Source organism: Talpa occidentalis, unplaced genomic scaffold, assembly GCF_014898055.3.
Source record: "Talpa occidentalis isolate TD23 unplaced genomic scaffold, MPIMG_talOcc4v2.1 talOcc4.15, whole genome shotgun sequence".
NCBI lineage: Eukaryota > Metazoa > Chordata > Mammalia > Eulipotyphla > Talpidae > Talpa > Talpa occidentalis.
The window spans coordinates 34,809,457-34,831,449 of NW_023601543.1; positions in this window are offsets into that span (position 1 = coordinate 34,809,457).

Below are 21,993 nucleotides of genomic sequence, written 5' to 3' on the forward strand. Positions count from 1 at the left end.
TTTAGGAAAGGAGATGTCAACATAACATTTTGGATTGAAATAGAAATAAAACTTCCTGCTGAGAAACTACTATACTAGTTGCTTTCATCCAAGTTTCATGTTAGTGTAAGCCAGACAGGCAGCCAATAGGATGTATTACTATTATACGTTATTATGTTACAGAACATGTCCCTTCATTTAAAACTTATTCAAAAGAAAATATTTGAAATTAATATTCAGCAGAAAAAGAAAGCTACAAGATGGCAAGAATTATAAATGTCAAGATAAACATTGATGTTAAGGTATGCTTTTTAAAAATTGACTAGAAGTGGTGGATTAAAAATCATTTCAGGAATGCTGTAATGAAGCTTCACTGTATTTACTTAGAAGAATTTTATTAGCATAGCAATTTCATAAGATTAATATTCTACAAAATTGTCTCAAAGGTTTCAGATAACTCTTTCAATTTTATGGGAAAATGTCACCAAAATTACATCCCTTATGAAAAACACATATTAATGCACCAGATGAGATAAATACATTTAATAAATAAGCATTATGGTACAAAGGAGTTATATCTTATTTGAACCTGATATAATGAGTAATGGAGCATTTCAACTTGATATAATGAGTAATGAAACCTTTCAACAACACTGATGATTCACTATGTCATTAAAATATACTGAAAATTTAAAAGAAAGACATTAAAATCATCACAGACACCCATTCAGAAAATACATGAATACAACCTGCATTATTTTCCATGCTCTAGCAGAGCAGGAGACAGACACTGCTTGCACACGTTTTTCAGTAAAATCCTAAAAGAATCAGAGTCTGAATAATTTATATGCCCTGTAGTTGCCCAACACTGTACTACAAAATGGTATACCTGATGAAACTAACCCATTGTAACTTGACATCTTAATGGTCTAGTGTTAATTTTGACTAGATTTTGTAGCATCATTTATTTTTCATTATCTCTGTAGATTTGCATTGACTTTGTAAGATTAACAACTGAATGTAAAATTGGAGTTATAAATCAAGAATGAAAATGGGAAAAGTAACTTTACTATCAAATAATAGTGTATCATTTCCATCTCAATGACACGATTAACTAACATTCTTTGTTGCTATAATCATTTTTTTTTTTTTAGTTTTATAAGGACACTTTCCCACTTTTAGGACTCATTTCTAATCTCTTACTTTTTTTACATTGACTTTAAGCATTGTTTCTTCCCTTAAAATATATGTGATATCTAATTCAGTGTTGCTCATGGCTCTGTTTTTGCATTGCATAACATTAGATTGAAAAATTAAAGTGCCACTAATGTCCAATTTCTTTTGAATCACCTTCTGGAATCCTACTTGAACAAAATATATGACCCTTTCCATGTCAGTGGGTTCAATGAAAGTTGAAAATATACGTCTAAGGATAACAAGTGTTGTCTAGTGTTTTGTTTTTAACTTTCTTAAGACCTAGGGAAAAGATATAAAACAATGTCAAGACCAGCACTTAAAGCAGTGCCAAAGGACAGTGCCAAGCTGGAGGACAGGTCACTGTCTATGGTTCTCATCTGTGCACCAACAATTGCAAGACCCCTTAGGCTCAGGGAACAACAAAAATGAGGTTTAGTTAATGAACAGGAGGGGGTTGGGGGAAAAGAGTTTCAATGGTCACGAGTGGCTCACTGTCTCAGATAGTGTTCTCAGTGTCCAGTAGTCCCAAACAAAGACCACTCATGCAAGGTGGTGCTGACCCATCAATGAGAGCCTGGAGCTGGGGGCACACCAGTAAGCGGTGGATCAGGATCTAATTTATGGTGGCAGCTGGAGGTGCTCACAGGTGGGACCACTGAGGTGACACCCAACACCAACACTCTAAAGGCCAAGCTGCACAGCTCCAGGCAATGATCTGGACTGAAATGGAGGCAACAGCACCGGGAGGCTGGCCAGATGATCAGAAGCAGTGGCCAGCCCTCAAAGGTGGCTGGACACTGTGCCGGTCACCTGTCAGTAATGCTCATTAGCACTGATCAGTGGTGCTGGTCACCACTGGTCACCAGGAGGTGGTACAGAGACACCACTATTTGTGAGCAATTGGTATGACCCAATAGCCAGCAGCACTTTGAGACACTGGCCCTAGTGTTCTTTGCATGTGATGTCAGAAGTGAGATCTGATGCAGGTGCAGTGGCTGGGTCTCTGTGAAGGTCTTCAGATGTCCAGAAGTCTACAGAGGCTTACAGGTCTGTGGAGGTCTGCTAAATACCAAAGAGGTCATCTGCTTGATGCTTCTTTAGAGGCCATCTACTGAATCCTTCTCTCTTCAGAGAGTGGCTGCTGAGTCCTCTCTTTGGAGGCTGTCTGCTGAGTCCTCTCTTCGGTCAGCTGCTGAGTGAATCAAGCTGGCTCCTGTTCTGTCATACATCCTCTTAAGGGTTTCCTATCCTACAAGCCTGATTGGACCATTTTTCAAGTGTTTGATTGGTGTAGTTAAGCACCAGTGAGTTAGATACATTTTTGATCTGTGTAACGAGTTCAAGCCCTTGACTGATAGCTGGAGTGTTTGAATCTGATCGGTGTATTTACAATCCTAGCACCAGCTACAAAAGGGAAAACCCTGGTGCCTGCCCAGACCTGACCTGCATTAAGTTCAGGGAGAATCTGGGCCATTGGGCTCTGGAGAGCCACAGCTGGAGCTGGCCTTGGTGGGGGCCAGAAGCACACCGCATCAGGTGCTCCTTCAGAGGAGCTGGGAAGAATAATGTACGGGGGCAGTGCCCTGCAGTAACGCTGGAGCACACACTCCAGCTGCTGCAGCATGGGGTCCACTGGGAGCCCAACATGTTGGCCTGGCACTCCACAGGCCTCTACTGCCTGTGGCTCCAGGGGGACCCAACATTCCTCTCCCCAAGCCCAAACCAGGAACCATAGGACTTCAGTTTGCCACTGCAGCTGGCCAACTCTTCTGGCTACTGCCAGCCTGGGCTAGACTACAGGGAGTGTTTTCTGCAACCGACAGCTGGAACCCCATTAGGGCCACTTGCACTGGGGGCAGTGGGTGGTCAAATAACCCACTGCCCCTGCCACTTTCACAGCCACAGGCTCTAGCCCGCAGTCTGCAGGTGCTGGGGACAGGGATCCACAGCTCAGGTGGCAAAGAAAAGCTGGTCATGCCCTGTGGCAGAAGACATGGGGCTCCAGTTTCAGGTACATGAGCTTTCAGAGTTGATAAAAAACTTTAGGGGAAGCCCTTTAAAAAAATCCTTCCAAATGTAAATTGGTTACCAAAAACCTTGATACATTGGCACAGCAAGGAACTTCCACCCCACCTAGCAAAAATTCGTTCTAGAATTTCACAACCAATTTAAATGTGTCCATTTTGCAGTTGCCAGTTCAACTAAATGATTTCATCTGTGACTTGGAATCTGTCAAACTCACATAAACATAACATTCAACACCCAAACTGGAAGTCACTTGGCTGTGCAAATGCAAACTAGTATGATGTTAACAACAACCATGCAAATGCAAGAATTGTCAAAAAAGGACTGAGTTTCTCTGGGTTAAAACTGGGTTTTCAACTGGGTTAACAAATGAATGTCAGATTAGAAAACATAGTTAACAATGAAGATTCTGAAAGATAGTTGTCTTGGGGAACACTTAAGGGAATAGTTGTTATCAATCGTTTCCACTGGTAGCTTTTTGTTCTAATGTCTACCAGTTTTCTAACTTTGTTTCATATTTTAGTTACTATTATATAATGATACCTTCATTATTTATATATATATATATATACACACTAATGATACTGTAGTAATAACAAAATATTTTTTGATTTATTTTTTATTATTTTCAGATATCAATGTGGTGTATATAAATTATTCTGTACTAGACCTATTAATAATTACTAGCTGTTATGCTGACTGCTTTAAATGTGGTCAGTAATTCTCCCAAAAACCAATCTCACTTACCTTGAACCTAATGTATTATATCAGTGCTGTTCTTTCATAAAGAAGATATTTGTCCCAACCTTACTAATAAGCATTAAAATTCTTAATTTTTATGCAAATATGACATACCTATTTACATGGACATGACCTTTTACAAGAGCTATTCGATTTCAAGTAGTATTATTTAGAGTATTTAAATAAACCTGATCTGAGATCCCTTTCAATCATGAATCAAAAGTTTAAAAAACTGTGTTTTGAAAAATAACGCTGTCTTGTATGTGTATCAATATCAATCCAGGATCAAATAGGACAACTAATGAATGACTAAAGGGAAATTTAGCTTTCACATTAACACATTTGGTGCCAATATCTTCAATTATCTTACTATATTGTCAGTTTTTTCCATCCTAAATCTGCCTGGAATTTACTTTCTAGTGCTAAATTATTTTGTTGCCTAATCTACCCCTATGCTTGTTCTGGCAACAGATAGGAAAAATGTTTGTGCAATGAAAGTGTATTCATTTTATGTTCCCAGTGTGAGTTTTATTGTTCTCTCTCATCTTATAACAGGGTTATCCCCAGGAAAAGGGGAGGGTGGAGCTGAGCAGGGAGGAGAAGTTAGAGGGGAGACTGAAGAATCAAGAGTTTAAAAAAACTGTTTTGAAAAATAATGCTCTCTTGGTTGTGTATTAATATCAAACCAGAATCAAATAGGACAACTAATGAATGACTAAAGGGAAATTTAGCTTTCACAGTAACACATTTGGAGACGATGGAGGATGGAGAATCAAGGAAGCAGGATGGAAGGCAAGGAGACCTGGAGGAGACACATAGAGCAGAGAGACATGTGAAGAAACTGCGCTTGCTTCTTGGTCCTGGACTGGCTGAAACAGATGTAGGTGAGAGACCTGAGGGGAGGTTAACAATGGCAGCTTTTATCTTGGTTTTGATTTTATTGTTTTCCTTCCTGACTTGGTCTGCCTGTTTCTGACCCTTTTCTATGGGGCTCTGTCAGAAGGTGCTTTAGACCTGTGGCAGGCTTTCAGGCCAATCCCGTTTGGGTGGACTTTTACCCACGAGGGGATGGGTAACTTGGGGCGCTTGATTTGGAAACTATATCCTTTGTCTTTTCTGTATTGTTCACTAGTTGTATTAATGTTCCTTTCCATTAAAGGTCTTAAATGTTTTGTCTTAATGCAGTGGATGGCAGAACCTATTTAGAGCGGGCAGTTTTGGGATTTCTGGGGTACCCCTCCCCCTGCCCTGTAACAATTTGACAAAGATTTATCAACATCTATCTTGATTAAACCAATATCTGTTCCATCCATGGATATTGAATGGGCACAGATTTACACCTACATGGAGACCAGTAGCCATGATCATAATCTTTAGGATATGCTAGACTTCAATTACAAATTATCCTTTCTGAGACAATTGTTCACCAAAGCAATTATGACTACCAAACCTTAATCATTTTTATTCTTCATGGTCACCAATCACTCAATTTAAAGTAGACAAAGACTGAGTAAGCTTCTGATGTCTTCTTTAACTTTTAATTCCCATATTACTGTGTGCTAGGTAATTGACAACTGCCTAAAATGAGGTTCTAGTGGTTCAAATATTACTAGGAATATTCTATTTTCAGTGAGCAATTGACTGTAGATGAAATGATATCTTGTCACAAAATTTTAATATTGATCATTATATAATTATTATAGTAAGATTTCAATTATCTAAATGTAATTAATTTGAATAAAGTGATGGTCAAATGAGAAGAAAAATACAAAGTATCTCATGTAAATATTCATGTCTTAGAAAATGACTTCATTTATTTTTTTTAATTTTTTTAAATTTTTAAATTTTTTTTACATCATTGTTCATTTTTAAACAATATTTGCTTCCCCCTACCCCCTCAGGTGTAGTCCCCATGGAATTTCCTTCCCCAATGCACCCATGCCCATCACCTTAGTCCCCTGTGCTCCTCTCTCCCTCCCTCTGATCCCTCTCCCTCCTCCTCCCCTGCAGGATGTCTCTGGTTTATAATTGTCTGGTTTTGCTTTGTTGTGTTTTGTACTGTTATTATTTTTTTACACTGATGTCTTATTAGGTTCTCCTATATTCCTGCTATAAGTGAAACCATCTGATATTTTTCTTTTTCCTTCTGGCTTATTTCACTGAGCATAATTCCTTCTAGCTCCATCCATGTTACTGCAAATGGCATGATTTTATCTCTTTTGGTTGCTGAATAATAGTCCATTGTGTATATATAGCATATCTTCTTGAGCCAGTCATCTATTTTTGGGCATTTGGGTTGTTTCCAGGTTTTACCTATTGTAAACAATGCTGCAATAAACATAGGGGTGCAGGTGTTCTTTTGAATGCTTTTGTGCCTTTTGGGTAGATCACTAGGAGTGGAATTGCTGGGTCATATGGTAGCTCCATTTTTAGTAGACTGAGGAAACTCCTTCCACAGTGGTTGGGCCAGTTTGCACTGCCACCAGCAATATAGGAGTGTTCCTTTTTCACCACATCCTTGCTAACATTTGTTAGTGCTAGTTTTTTAAATATGTGCCATTCTTACTGGTGTAAGGTGGTATCTCAATGTGGTTTTCATTTGCACTTCCCTGATTATAAGGGATATTGAACATTTTTTCATATGCCTGTTGGCCATTTGCATTTTCTCTTGGGAGAAATGTCTTTTAAGTTCTTCTGTCCATTTCTTTTTTTTTTTTAAGATTTATTTATTTTTATACAAGAACCAGGGTACAGGCTAGAGATATGGGGTTGAAAGGATCCACCAGAGACAGAGCAGGGAACAGAACAGGCAGACTGACAAAATACACTGCTGAGAGGAGCAGCGGGTGATACAAGAGAGGTCTGCTTTGCCATGTGGGATTCTTGCTGGCCAGCTGGGATCAAACTGGCACTGCAAAGGCTGCGGACAGCTTCACAGAGCAGCATTCAACCACTTGCGCCACCAGGGAGGCCCTCTTCTGCCCATTTCTTGACTGGATTGTTTACTTTGTTTTTGTTCAGTCATGTGAGTTCTTTGTATATCTTTGTGATCATTCCCTTGTCAGAGCTTCAACACTCTACTCTCACCAATGGACAGATCAACGAGACAAAAAATAATAAAGACACTAGAGCTCTAAAAAGAGACATAGAACTCATGGACTTAACAGACATCTATAGGACACTGCACCCAAAAAAATATGAATACACATTTTTCTCAAGTGCACATGGATCATTCTCCAGAATCTATCACATACTGGGCCACAAGACAAACATCAATAGATACATGAAGATCAAAATCATTCCAACTATCTTATCTGATCATAAAGGCATCAAACTAGAAATAAATCATGGAAAGAAAACAAGGAACCTTCCCACTTCATGGAGATTGAAATCCACACTACTGGAAGACCACTGGACTAATGAGGAGATCAAAGAAGAAATTAAAAAATACTTTGAGGTGAATGACAAAGAGGACACCACTTTCCAGAATGTATGGGATGCAGCAAAAGCAGTAATAAGAGGAAAATATATAGCAATACAGGCTCACATCAAGAAACATGAAAGAACGCAAAGAAACAACCTAATATCACATCTCAGAGAGCTAGAAAAGAACCAAAAAACCCTAAAGCCAGTAGAAGAAAGGAAATAACAAAAATCGAAGCAGAAATAAGTGAAATAGAAATTAAAACACAATCCAAAAAATCAACAAAAGTAAAAGTTGGTTCTTTGAAAAAATAAACAAAATAGACAAACCTCTAGCCAGGCTCACAAAGAAAAAACAGGAGAAAACACTTATAAATAGGATTATGAATGAAAGAGGGGAAATCACAACAGGCTCAGTAGAAATCAAAAGAATAATCAGAGATTACTATGAACACTTATATGCAAACAAATTCAACAACCTAGAAGAAATGGAAAAATTCCTAGAATGATATATCATCCAAAGCTTGAGAAAGAAGAAGTAGAGCACCTAAACAGACTAATTACAAGCAGCAAAATTGAAGCAGTAGTCAAAACACTCCCCAAAAACAAAAGCCCAGGCCCAGATGGCTTCACAAATGAATTCTACCAAATGTTCAGCAGTGAATTAGTGCCTATCCTACACAAACTCTTTCAAAAAATTGAAAAATAAGGAATACTACCAAATATGTTCTATGAAGCCAATATTACACTAATACCGAAATGAAATGAAGACAGCACAAAAAAAGAAAATTACAGGCCAATCTCCCTAATGAACAGTGATGCAAAAATCCTCAATAAAATCCTTGCCAACAGAATCCAACAATGCATCAGAGGGATAATACACCACGATCAAGTGGGATTCATTCCAGGGCCACAAAGATGGTTCAACATACAAAAATCCATCAGTGTAATCCAACACATCAACAAAAAGAAAAATAAAAATCATTTAAATGACTGTGTTAGGGTAAACAAGACTCCAATGAGTGAAGTTCAATGGTTCAAAAGAGGAGAGAACATTTTTTTAACTACATTTATGTGTTCCATATATTTTCTTCTGCAATATGTTGAGGTTGTTATAGTATTTAGAGAAATGAGAAGACTACTATCTTTTCATCCGCTGTTATACTTTAAGATGTATATAAAAATTACATAGCCATAGAAATACTCTTTTGAGTAAAACACTGTAGTGGCAGGAAGACATTGTTCAGGCTCTATCTCAATGATCCTATGCAGGCGGGTGAAGGAGGAGTCCTGGAGCCTTTGGTGCCTTTTTCAGGCCTTTATTGAGTTTACCAGGTACATGGCAGGCAGGGGTGTGTGGAGGGGGCAGGAGGCTGGCAGGCCACCCAGCTCCCGGAGAATCTTCACTCTTTCTGGGCTCTCTGGCGTTCTCTCGTGGCCTCATCCTCTCTTCTGTTGGTTCAATTCCACTCTCTTGCTTCTTCTCCTTCTTGTGGTTCCATTCCTCTGGCATCCCCTGATGCCACCCTATATGTGCCCAGTCTCTCAGCCCAGGTGTACACACCTACGCATGCCCACACCCCACTCCAGGTGCCCGCCATCAAGCATGCATTCAAGACCGCAAGAATCCATCATCAACGCTAATGGCGGAGGGCAGAAAAACCTGACAATCATTTATCCTACAAACATCCAATGTCACTTTAACACTTGCAGTTCTCTACATGTTTCATGCAAATAAATTTTAATTTTTCAATAAGGAGTCAGCTATTTAAACTGATGGTAAAGCACATTGATTGACCTAATTAGGTATAAAACCTGGTGACTAAAGTCACCAAGAGCATATGATCTTGTGCCCTAGGTAACACATTCAGTGTTTTTATTATTATTGTATGATAATTCTCCAGCTTTTTTCTTTAAGGAATTCTCTCTGGACTAAGTAATTGGTAGTTTCTCATGCATGTTTTAATAGTTGTCAGAAAAAGGGTTTCTGAACAAATGCCATCTACTATGGAATATTATTTGAACTGCATGTATTTCTACAGCAGATTTCCCTAGTTGGCCAATTAATTAAAAGGTATAAAGGTCTTTTTAAAGTCATTTGGAAAAAAAGGACAATAGTTATAGTTCATTGGTCCCATTTTGAACTGATTGTAATAATACAAGTAGTGTACATCATAAATAACTTTTCAATATGGTTTAACAAGATATATACATGTTTATATGTATCAATTTTGTCATTTTATAGGTATCAATTTTTTTTATATGTGTCAATATTGTTATTAAATACTTGGGTTTGTTTGCATTTCTCTGACAATTCTTAAGAGGATATTTAAACCTATGGAGCATTATTAAAAGTACTGTGATCATTACTTAGACATAGATAATTAAAGAAATAAGATTGCAATTTGGAGAGATTGAATTATTCTCCCCTTTTTGTGTATCTGTTCTTAGAATCAGATAATCAACTTTTTATAGCAATATTTGGAACCTAGGTTTTATCAGACCAAAAATGCTTTCCAGATAAATCTTGAAAATAACTTACGTATTTACTAGGCATTTAGGTTTTATTAAATTGATCACAGATAAGTTATTGATTTTCATCTTAAAGTAAATTAATTTTAAGCATTGTATCATCATGGCAGGATCTGGGATATCTGGGTAAGGAAATATTCTAGAATCCTATTGATTTGGTCATCTGTATCCAGTGCTAATCAGAATATATCTATAATGAGGCCGAGAAATCGCCATCATCACAGCAGAGATACAGTGGTGGGAATTCCCAAGGGTCACAGCAAGGATAAGAGCATATTCTGTAATTCATGTTATTCTACATTCCCAATATCAAAGAGCAAACATAGAATGCATGACTTGAAGCAGGCACTTGAGAAACACTTCCTGAATGAATGAATGGGCAGACTACACATGAGTTTTAATCACAATCATGTGTTTGTCACACATCACATAATAAATGTTTCATAAAATCTTAGCCTTTTTTAAAGCAGTTAGTGCATGTAACCATTCAGTGGATTCACATTTTAATCACTGGTTATGAGAAATACTACTACATTTTAGATTGGTATTTGCTTTCCAGCATTTCACTTTGAAGAGCTATCAGCTAGCAAATATACTTCTCAGGAAGGCATTTTTTGTGCATTTGAGAAATGACTCTGAACCCCTTAGTAGTAGCTGAAATTTGTAAAGTGTCCCCCAGGCCTCCAGCTGATATTTGCCCTGGACAAGAGGGTTGAGCCTTTTCCCTTTGGACTCAATGCTGATAATACTGATTCAGACCTCTCACTTCATTAGCTTTCATAAGGGCATCATTTCCCCATTGCTTGTGAAAAATAAGACTATAGAGATTCTCCAGAACAGTAGGAAACTCTGCAATTATAACACAAAGAGTGAATTTCTGTTCTCATACACTCTTATCACACTGGAAAGTGTATTAATTACAAATATACATTGTGAAGAAACTCACCCTAACATCTTTAAACATAGTTTTCATTGGTTTGATATAATGCTGAAAAAAATTGATTTGAACTAGCAGCAAGAAATAGTTGCAAAGAAACAGACAAGACTGTGCAGAAGATGATGTGACTTGAAAGCAATGCCATTGATACGATAAATAATACATGGTCCAGAGGCAGCTTAGCATAATATCAGAGAGGTCTACTGCTACTACAAACTAAGAGTTAGCTTTTATATAACACTTATTATGAACCAGACCCTGGCTCTAGCACTTTCTATATATGGTTGGAATTAGAAAAAACAGGCCCAAGATGGAGCCCTTCATCACAGGCCTCTACCCATACTTAACACCTATTTCAGTTTCAAATTCCCCAAAGGTGTGATCCTAAACCAATCAATTCTAACCCACACCAGTGAGGTACTCAACATGATAAGATTCCCCCTGTCTTTCTCCAAGGGTAGTGACTATCTAAATAATCTTTTCTTTTGTTAATAACCTTGTCCCACTGTGTTTCTGTCTATAAATACCCTCCATTGTGTGTAATTCTTTGCAGTGTCTATGTCACCCAACTCATGAATATTTTAATGACGCCAATTAGATCTCAAAATTTGTCAACTGTGTTTTTTGATTCTATGTGTAAATATCACATAGTTTAATCTACACAATAATCTATTAAATTGCTGCTATCAGAGCCTCCCCGGTGGCGCAGCGGTTGAGCGCTGGGTTGTGAAGCTGCCTGCAGCCTCTGCAGCGCTGGTTCGATCCCCGGATGCTCCCCGGCCACCAGAGGAGGGTCCCACATGGCGCGCAGACCTCTCCTGCCGCCCGCTGCTCCCCTCAGCAGTGTACTTCGGTCCTTCTGCCTGCTCTGTTCCCTGCTCTGGCTCTGGTGAATTCTCTCACCCTCCCGCACTTCTGACTGTACCCAGTGCTTGTATAAATAAATGAATAAATAAATCTTTAAAAAAAAAAATTGCTGCTATCAGGGCCTCCCCTGGTGGCGCAGCGGTTGAGTGCTGGGCTGCAAAGCTGCTCGCAGCCTCTGCAGCGCCAGTTCGGTTCCATCCCCGGCCACCAGCGAGGGTCCTGCATGGCACGACAGACCTCTCCTGCCACCCGCTGCTCCCCTCAGCAGTGTGCTTCGTCAGTCTGCCTGTTCTGTTCCCCGCTCTGGCTCTGGTGAATTCTTTCACCCTCCCGCGCTTTTGACTGTACCCAGTGCTTGTATAAATAAATAAATAAACAAACAAGCAAATAAATGAATGAATAAATAAATCTTTTAAAATAAATAAAAATAAATTGCTGCTATCATTAATATCATATTATAATCTTATATATTAAGAAATTGAGGCACAAAAAATTGAGTAATCTACCCACAATCAAGCAACATTTAACAACCAGTATTTGAACTCAGAGGCAAGGAGGCTGAAGGGTATTCATGGTTTAAGGTTCATATTTACCATTTAATATGTTTGCTCTTAAGCAAGTCACTTAAACTCTTTGACATTAAAAAGGCATTTATAGATTAATAGTTATAAATAACAAAATGGTTAATATTTATCGAACATGTGGTTCATGATCTTTGTTATTAGAAATGTAATTAAGACGGCTTTGTAGTCAAGCTTTCCTAATTTCTTATGTGATGTTGGGAAGGTACTTTTATATCTCTGGACCCCAGTTTCCTTATCTGTAAAATGGGAAACACATTTTCACATTTTCAAAATGAAGATGGAGGGCCTCCCCGGTGGCGCAGCGGTTGAGCGCTGGGTTGCGAACCTGCCCGCAGCCTCTGCAGTGCTGGTTCGATCCCCGGCTGCTCCCCGGCCGCCGGAGGAGGGTCCCACATGGCGCACAGACCTCTCCTGCCGCCCGCTGCTCCCCTCAGCAGTGTACTTCGGTCCTTCTGCCTGCTCTGCTCCCCGCTCAGCTCTAGTGAATTCTCTCGCCCTCCCACGCTTCTGACTGTACCCTGTGCTTGTATAAATAATTAAATAAATCTTTAAATAAATAAATCTTTTTAAAAAAATGAAGATGGAAATAACTATTTAGTAGATTTATCTTGAAGAACAAATAAGATGATGCAAAAGCAATATTTAGCATAATTCCTGGCATATCATAAATTGTAAATAGTTGTAGTAGCAGCAACAATAATAGTAATAATTATACATGTAAAAAGTTTGATTGTCAAGAAATTTCTGAGAGGACTCTGGCTAAACCAGTTGTGAATACAGGCAGTCAATATTATTGCCTCATGCCAGATTCTCACTGACTGGGAAACTTTAATTGGAAACTATATTCCAAAGAGACTGAATAGTAACTATACACTCTAGGTCTTGTTATCAGAGAGATGTCCAAAGAAAGGTATAGATTCCATGTTGCTGTGACTTGGAAAGCTGTGCTTAGATACTTAGGAACTGACTGTTATCGCTGTTAGAGACTTAGTTGCCCAAATTTCTCAGGTTCAAATATATTGGGCATTATAGTGACAAAGAAGAAAAACAATATCCTGAGGACTGGTTAAGGTAGTAGCACTGCAAGACTCAATGTTGTTTGGGAAGACACTCGAAGTTTGAACTAGAAGTATACAAATTTTATTCTAAGCAATATACAATGGGGGGTGAGTATCTTTAAGGAGTATTAGCATATTGACATGGGGGATTTTATTGGGTGTAATGAAAATATTATAAAACAAATTTATAATGATAATTGTACAACTTGATAAAGTTACTAAAATTTATTGAATTGTATACTTGGCATGAGCGAATTCTATTAAAATTAAATATATCTCAATGAAGTTGTTAAAAAACATTTTTTAATGTAAGCTGCTGCAAAGTAATGCTTATTCTTTATATCATGGTTATGTGACAGGGTAACCCCCAGGGAAAGGGGAGGTTCCAGCTTCCATGCCCCACTCCAAGGAAGGTGGAGGTGGGCAGGGAGGTGAAGCTAGGAAAAGACAAGAGGTAGACTGAGAGAAGTCCTGGCTGAGGAGAAGTGGAGAGAGATGGAGATCAAGAAGGAGGCCTGGAGGAGGCACTTGGAGCAGACATGTGAAGAAGCAGCACTTGATTCTTGGTCTTGGACTGGTAGACACAGATGTGGGTGAGAGCCCAGTGAGGAGGTTAACATTGACAGTTTTTATTTTGATTTAGATTTTGCTCTTTCTGACCCAGAAGTGCTAGTCCCTTTCTGCCCCTTTCCTATGGGTCCCCACCAGAAGGTGCCTTAGACTTGCAGCAAGCTTTCAGGCCTCAGTGGCCCCACTTTGGGCCAACCCTGTTGGCTGGACCTTTACCCACTAGGGGACAGGTAACTTTGGCATTTAATTGGAAACTATATTCTATCTCACTTTCTTCTCTTTTCTTTATTGCACACTAATTGTATTAAAGTTCTTTTCTGTTGAAGGTCTTACAGAGTAAAGTGTGTTTTGTCTTGATGCGGCAGATGGCAGATCCCATTTAGAGCAGGTGGGTTTGGGGCTCCTGGGCTACCCCTTCTCCTGCCCTGTAACAGTTAGATGGAGAATAGAGAACTAAAATTTATTGAGCACCTAACATTTGCCAATCACTCTATTAAGTACTTTACTTTAAAGTGATTCATTTTGTACTCTCAATATCCTCCAGAGAAAATATCATTGCCTCCATTTTATTGTACAAATTAGCAAACTGAAGCATGGGACAGCTGAGTTATTTTCTTAAGCTGATTTAAGTAATAAGGGCTGACAAATCCAAGTCTTTCCAAAACAGTATATGGTCAGAAGAGCCTGAACACCAGAGTAAATACATATTTTCTTTAATAGAGAGTTGTCTTTTAAAATCTTCTATTTTATGATGAGTAATATTTTGAAGTAAAACTTCTAAAACTACAAGAAATTGAGTAACTATGTCTGATAAAGCACGAACATGAGTCTTGCGATCTGTCATTACTGATGTATTTTTGGAGTTGATGGGTTTAGAGAGTGGGGTCCTTGGGTTCACTCTGGGAAAAGTTTCACCAGAGCTCCCCTTTCAGCTGCACACAGCGAGTTTCTCAGGCAGGTTTCTCCACGAGACAGAGACTTTAGTTATTTTTAAATGAGCAGGTTTTATTAGAAAAGGGACAGAAAAGGAAAGGACACTGGCATAGACACAAAGGGGCAGAAAGAGCTGCCCCTTTGTGGGAGCAGCATTAGGTTTTATCATCTTCTCTTGGTAAGGAGGGGCTCATCCTTGTGAGCTGTCAGTTTGTTGCTGATTTTGGGTAACTAGGTAGAATCTGAAAGGGACTGAAGATTCTACAATGGGCTCAATCTCCGTATCTTTACCTTTGGGTCTGGGCTCTTTTTTTGTTTAAAAGATTTATTTATTTATTTATGCATCCAAGCACGGGGATACAGGCCAGAGGTGCAGGGGGTGAGAGGATTCACCAGAGACAGAGTGCGGAGCAGAACAGGTGAATCTACTGAAATACGCTGCTGAGGGGAGTAGTGGGTGAGACAGGAGAGGTCTGCTGCACCATGTGGATCACCTCCCTAGCCGGCCGGGGCATTGAATGTGTGCTGCAGAGGCTGCAGACAGCTTCACAGTGCTGTGCTTAACCCCTTGCACCACCAGGAAGACCCAAGTTTCTGGGCTCTTAACACTCCCTACAGAAGTCTGATACCTACTTGGATCCTATGCTTTGTAATCCAGGCATTGGTGCCTAAGGATTTAGGATTCTATAGCTGGGTCAATGGCTTGCTAATCCCTTCTACCCCCACCTCCTGTGTGAGTCAAGTTTTACTCTTGTGATGCCTCTTTTGGATTTTCTATTCTTTCTTCCATCAATTACTAAAATATTTATAGGACAGAGAAATCAATTTAAGTTAGAGTATTAAAGAAAGTTTTGTGACGAATGGAGACACACAAGAAGACTTTCTGCTCTTTAGACATTATAAGGACAATGGCATTGAAATGAAAGCTGCTATTGTAGGAGAGGAAACATTTTCCATGTGCATTGCTGGATTTTGCCTGAGATCATCATGTATTAAAAAACACATTAACAAGAGAAAAACACACAAAATTCAATAACGTGGATCCCTCCTTTGTACTGGGAGAGACACAGGAAAATTGGGTAAGTCACCAAAATGACATAAACCACCTCCTTAAACAGTCTTCAGCTACAACAAAGTATGTTGAGGGGAAGTGGAAGGTCAACTATGGAAAGTTTCCAGGAAAAGTGCAGTAAAAAAGGTACAGTTGTTATGCGGATTTAAATTGTTGCCTTTTCTCCTTTGTCATTCTCTTTCTTACAAATGGAGATTTTTTCCATTATGCATGTAAATATCTCTTACAAAATAACTTCTACTTTGTTATTCAGAGTTTGTCCTGTGTCTCTTATTTCTTAAACAATAACTGAAAGCTGAAAATAATCCTTACGCCTAAGAGACAAATTTTGAGATGGCAAATTTTGCTCCCCATTCACTATGATATGGTCCAAATACCAGGTTATTACCTTGAGTGTATTCCATTTGAAACTATTACATAAAATCACTTTAGAAAACAAAGTGGTTTGACTTTCACTTGCATTCTTTGCTTCCATTTATCAGTCTCTATTCACATTAGCATTGTTGACTCTTCAGCTCATGTTTCTTTTTTTCTTAATACTGTTTAAATTTTATTGTGAAAAGTTTCAAACATATAAAATAGAAAACATTGTACCATAAGCATTTATATAATCAACTCCCAGAATCAACTGCTCAAGATTTTGCAAAACTACATTATCCATCACTTTTACCTTTTTGTAATAAATGCTTTGAAAGTCCTATTGATAGTGACTAAAATTGGAATGCAGTAAATGTCCTTAATTCTAGCCCTTCTGTTATATATTTTGACACAATCTGCATATATATCACAAATGTATTATACATAGGTGACTCTTTCTCATTCAAGAAGTAGCTAAGTCAATTTATGCTTCAAGGATGAAAAGGTCTTCTTTTGTCACATAGTGTTCATTGTTGGAACAGAGTATATTCCTGTCATCACATCTTCATCCAATATACTCACTGTACATGGAAGCAGTCCTGCTTTAGTGATGCAGATAAGAACAACACTCTAAAGGATGGCCAAGAAGAAAGATGGAATTTGCAAACATAATGACTCAGTGCAATAGAAATGAAAATCCAACACAGTCTTATAAGACAATTACGTAAGAGAGAAGTAAGCTTATTTACTAAGTAAATAAACAAATATTCTTAAATATCTATGTAAGTCACTGTATTTGGGAGTCTCTTTGTTACAGCAGTTTAACATATACCCTAATTACTAGTATAACTTGTTGCAGTCCAGCGATAATAATGACTTTGCAGGTCAATTAAACCAAGGAGTTATAGTTTTATCACCTATATTATATGTGACATTGGTAAGGTATTTAAACCATGTGAACTTATTTTTTCATCTGCAAAATAATAGTTGTGATATCTATTCATTGTTTTGTTGTAAGGATTCACTGAGATGATGAGTGAATATCATCTTGCACGGTTCCTAAATTATAGTGTACTGTTTATGTTATTTCATAACCCTTTTATCACATTTATAAGAAAAAAGTTTTTTCTGCTTTATCATTGAACTTTATTTTTCATTTAATATTTTTCCTAATAACATCAACCCTACATGCCTATACAATTTTATTGTCCCAATTAATATCCAGTGTAGCACACCATTTTAAATTAAAAAACATATTTTTGACATATAGAGAGCCACTTTAAGAATATAGACAGTTGGCAAAGAAAATCATTTTAACAGACTTTTTGATTTTCTGCAGATCTACATGTCATGGCTATGATGGCTCAGTGAGCAAACAAATATGTTTCATGTCTTCTGGGATGAAATGACTGGTCAGAGAGGCTTTTGTATCAATTCAAGTCTTGAATCACAATTCTTCACAACATTCTGGTGTTAAAATAGGAAATGTGGTAATCCCTGAAGTCTTTGCAAGATTTCATCATTGTGATTTAGTGTCTAGACACAAATGATAAAACTGACACAGTAGCAAAATGACTTCTTAAAAATCACATAACTTATTGCAGTGGTCTAGAAAAATTGGAACTGGAATCGTTGGGTGCCTTGAGCAACGCTTTATTCAGTAAATGCCTCCGTCTATGTATAAGAAAGACCATCATGAGAAACATTATTGTTGCATTATTTTCAAGGGTGAATAGTGATAACACAGAGAAATTGGTTGAAATTATTACTGTGACATTGGTAGCCAGAAGTATACCTCAGAAATATACTACATTACAGCAGAGATTTCCTGTGTGAGCTTTAAAATCAATAATTTGGGGCTCCTGAGGCTCAGGCAAATCACATAGTGATGTGTTGGTGACAAAATACACCCTTGGACAATTTTCTCCTAGTGCACAGATATTTATTTTGGAGAGGGCACATGGGTTAATGCTACACCAATATTATTTGCCGCTAATAAAAATGTGAAAGATTAATATTTCTGGTACTTGAAACACTTTCTGATCAACTGACCAACTAGAGCGATGAGATGGAGGACAATTGTTTTCTATATCTTGCAATCAACAATGCTCACTATCTGTAAGGGATTTTCCTCCCCAGATACTTAAAGGAATTGCACTATGAGTTATTTTCTATCAAATAGGATTAACTTTGTTCTAGATGGAACATTCTTGATTTTCTCTGCCAAGGAGTTCAGCAGTTTGGTGTGTCATGCATTACTGCTCTCTACAGACCATCAAACTCATTTCATTTGTGACAAGAGCTGGAATTAAACCTTGTTCTCCAGAGATGCAAGGCCCATGTATTAATCTGATCTGTGTTTCCTTTCAAGCCACCTTGTATATTGCCACAACAGTTTCTCTTTTTTGCTGCAAAATTCACCTTATTTGTTTGTTTGTTTTGTTAGGAAGTAAAGAGAAAAGCATCTTTGCGTTTGCCATTTCTTTAGAAAGAAGTTTCATTGCCTCTGCTTGGCATGGGGTCAGCCTCAAGCAGACACAGGCAGGCCACCTCATCATATCTTTCCTATTTACTACCTGCTGTTCTGGATGTGACTCCTTCACCTTTGATTTAGCAGCCATCTCTAATGCTGCAAAATAACATGAAGCCCCAATACTCAGGGAACTTCAAGTTGTCTTACCTATGGCAAAGGATTGCCATTTTTATATCTCATCCGAAATTTCAGATCATTGCCTTTATATTTTGTTTCATAGACCAAAAGCAACTAAATCATGTAGTGCTAGGTTAAGGGATAAGGTGAGTGAGTCTTGATCATTTCCACTAAATGATGATGGAAAATGTTTGAGTTTCATTTTTAATCTTAAATACATTTGAGCTCACATTAACATTTGTGCTAAGTCTTTTACTCTAGGAAAATATATTCAAAACTTATTAGGAAATAACAAAAATATACTTTTGATTTGTTCCCAGCTTCCAGTTCTCAACTAAAAAGACCAAGGTCATTTATAATTGCCTTAATTGATTTTGAAGTTGAATAAACACACAGATTAAAATTGGATACAAATGTGTCATTTGCTATCTTAATTTAATAAAAAGTAATGCATGCCCTCTGGGAATGTGTACTAGTCTAAATTTTGGTCAACCAAATCAAAAACAATGCTTACTTATTTGAATTGCACAATTTTGAGAAATACTCTGAATGCTATTATTTTAGAAAATGATTTTTCAAGCTAAGAAATATAATTGGACTTAAAGCAGTATTAATGGTCATATTGTGGTCACCCTGACATTTTAAAGCACTCTTATGCTAATATGAATGTCAGTTCATGTTGCCTCTCAAATATTAGATGACTGCTGATTGGCTGTTGGGAAGGCGATTTTTTTTTTTTTCCCTTGGCATAATGCCTCCTCATGAAAGCATGTTGGAAGGTATACTTGTTATAAGGAATTTCAGGTCTATTTTGGAATGTCCATCAGCCTTCTAGTTATATTGGCTTAATGTATTAATGCCATGTCAGAACATCTGTGCACTTTCTTAATGGAAACATGTAATTTCTTCAAGGTCATAGTGCAAAGTGAGAAGGTGATTATAGTTAGGGATTGGACATAGTTTTTACTTTGTCATAAGTCATTTATCCAGACCAAATGATAATTATCATACATTTTTCCATCTCGAAATGATGGAAAGATTTGAGGGTCTATATTTATTCGTAGCAGACTGTGAGTAGACCTAGTCACTTCACTATGAAGGATTATGGAATTCTAGTATAGTGAGCTTCAGGTGAGGAGAGAAATTGTATATATATTCTATTTATTTGTATCCTAATCTCTCTCTTCCCTATGGTAACAAGAGGGAAAATAAAAAGATTCACAATATCCACTGCTAAAAATGCTATGAAATAGTGGTTACTCTCACACACTGTTGTTGAGAACATAAATTGATTAAATATTTTTTCAGAAGGGAAGCTACCAATATAGAACAAAACTTAAATGCACATATATTTTCTTTTTTCCTTATCATTTCTATTTCAAAGGATCTATCAGACATCATTGTCTCTGGAAATATGAAGAATTAAATTATCTGAGGAGAACACTTCATACAGAAAACGCTAAGTCATATGTATTGTATTGAGTAGAACACAGAATGATTAAAATCTCCAATGGGTTTGAGAAAAGTGAGCTGGAAAGAGAGGGAAATACTAAAAATGCATGAAAAATCATGGTTGCCCTAATGATAAAAGTTGAAATTCACACTGCCAGTAGAAAGGGGCATATTGGAACCAGAGAATCCTTTGCAAAGTTTAGGATCCTGAATGGATGATAAAAATGAAAATGTTCCAGGTCAATAGCATCCTATGACTCTCAGAAAAAGCAATTCCTCTTTGGAGGAATACATTCAGGATATACAGAGATGAAGGAAAAAAATAACTCTAAACTCACAAATTAAGATCACAAAACACACAATGAAATGAACCCACATGAGTTAGAGTCAGTCAAGAAAATTAACAGCACTAAAAAAACCAATATATTTCAACATATAAGATTCCATAATCTAAATTTATCAAGTACAGACTATATAAAAATTGGAAAGAAATGAAAACCCACAATGAGTAAAGGATGGAAGTATGAAAGTGAATAATTAGCAAGAAGCTACAAATTGAGAGCAGACAGATTTGAAAAAGAACCAATTAAAACAATAAAACCAAAACTGTCATTGTTGAAATAAATGTTAAAATTAATGAATATATTAAACAGAGCACTCACAGACAAGTGGAACAGAAAGAACAGTCAGAAAGAGATGTTTTTCATATATGGGAGTTTAATATATAAGCAAAGAAAATTGGAAAGCTTTATTTTCTCTCTTCTTGAACAGAGATATGCAAACTATGGCCTCTGGACCAATCCAGCCAATGACGTCTATTTTGTTATGCACTAACTATGCCTGGTTTTGCTCTACAAAGGCAGATTTGAGAAGTTTCAAATCTTTGAGACTTCCTGCTTCCCAAACTTTAAAATATTTTCTATCTGGCCTTTTACAAGAAGATTTTCCAACCCCTGTTCTTGAAATACTATGTTGTTAGGTGTTGTGTTGACAACACTGCACTGACAAATGGGAGTCCTGGAGCAAGCTGTAAGATGCAGATGCTGCCAAAGAGCAAGATCCTGGCTTTTTTATTGGTGGAATAATCATACAGCATCATTTGTGAGGAGAAGGAGGACAAGAAGAAAAGGAAGAGTTGAAACTAGACAATGTGCTCTGTCATCTATAGTATCAGGGGTTGTGAATCTGCCCTCCAGGCACTTCTCATCTCCTTCTTGACTTGGTGTTGTAATTAAGATCAAGTTCTAGATCTCCAGCCAAGGTTTCAATCTTATCAACAAGGCTTTCCACTGATCAGCTTCTGGGGTCTCTTGTTATACATCAGTCCTTGGGCCCCTGGGTGTTCCCAGTCATACCTCATGATGTATATGTCAGGAGTAGTTTTATGCGTTGGTCATCAGCCCCCCAGGCATTCCTGGTCATATCTTGTGATGCATAGCTTTCCCAGAGTGATCAAACTTTAAGCTCTTGGTTGATCTGAAAGGAAACTTGTAAGATATGGCTCCTATGACTGAATGACTGGGTAGTTCTGACCTTGTATAAGAATGCAGAACTGCAGGTAACAAAAAATGGTGGCCAAATAGGACGCTTAGGATTAGCAGACCCACGTTAGGTTT